Genomic DNA, 1,225 nt, shown 5'->3' on the forward strand with positions numbered 1-1,225 from the left:
GGCTTGCGACGAGGAGCACTCAATAAATAATGCAACACATTTTTGTTTTCTCTGAAAGCAGGTTGGTTCTATTCCGGCTTCCAGTACACCATATTATTTCGCACTCTTCTGGCTACGAAACCCTATTTTTCAGCATAATCTCCATTCACTGCGACGGTCTACTCCACTGGTCGAACGTCGGAGCAAACGTCTTGCTGCATCAGTAACCTTCCCATCATCCAAGTATTGCTTCATGTGGAGTGCATCCTTCATTGGGCCGACGGATGGAAGTGGGAAGGCGCAAGATGCGAGCTATAGCATAGACGAGCAAGAACAGTCAACTGAAGTTATGTGAGCTCCTCACTAATGCGCCGATTTATTTGAGGCCTTGCCTTGTCAAGGAGAAGGAGACGTTCGTTGCATTTGTATGGCGACGGACATACTGAAGTCATTTCTTCAGCTTCATTCCAGGAGTAACAGCTGTGTGCGGTTGCCCGGCACGCGGGAGATGGGGCAGATGCGCGCGACCTTATTATGATGATACAGACGCCTGACCCAACGACTCACTGTGCTCTGCCAGCTCTCCGTAGACATCCTGCAAGCACATGTGAATATCTACGATACTTTGAGTTTCCGCACAAAGAAACTCAATGTCAACTCTCTGCTTGACATGCACCTCCGTTACAGAGGGCATTTTAAATGCTACGTGCAACACCGCCACCTGTCAAAACTTCATGAAGTTGAAGAGGGAATATTCCACGATGTCCTGCAACAAATTTTTCATCCTAAACTGGCCGAGAAAGAAAAATGTAAAAGATGACCAACTAACAATCTCAGCTGCCGACAGGTGTTGTTGATATACCTCGATGTCGTCAGCTGAAAATGTGTGCCCCGACCGGGACTCGAACCCGGGATCTCCTGCTTACATGGCAGACGCTCTATCCATCTGAGCCACCGAGGACACAGATGTATAGCGCGTCTGCAGGGACTTATCCTGTGCACGCTTCCCGTGAGACTCACATTCCCAACTGCACGGTCATCAACAGTAACTGTTCTTTCGAGAACAAGTTATTGTCTATATATATATATATATATATATATATATATATATATATATATATATATATATATATATATAGTTAAAGGCTACCCAGCCATTGACCTTCGTCTGTGCGAATGCGCACAGGTTGCCCAAACTCTTACGGGAATCGCCAAAGCGTGTGCGAGTAATGTGTGGGTGGGCAAA

The 1,225-nt window shown here is 46.4% G+C and overlaps 1 non-coding gene across 1 annotated transcript; it reads right to left on the reverse strand.

The window, feature by feature from the left end:
• Positions 1–866: 866 nt before the first annotated feature.
• Positions 867–940, reverse strand: Trnat-ugu (transfer RNA threonine (anticodon UGU)). The gene has a single exon. It is a non-coding gene; the product is annotated as a tRNA-Thr (tRNA).
• Positions 941–1,225: the final 285 nt, after the last annotated feature.

This window comes from Schistocerca cancellata, chromosome 5 (assembly GCF_023864275.1).
Source record: "Schistocerca cancellata isolate TAMUIC-IGC-003103 chromosome 5, iqSchCanc2.1, whole genome shotgun sequence".
Classification (NCBI taxonomy): domain Eukaryota; kingdom Metazoa; phylum Arthropoda; class Insecta; order Orthoptera; family Acrididae; genus Schistocerca; species Schistocerca cancellata.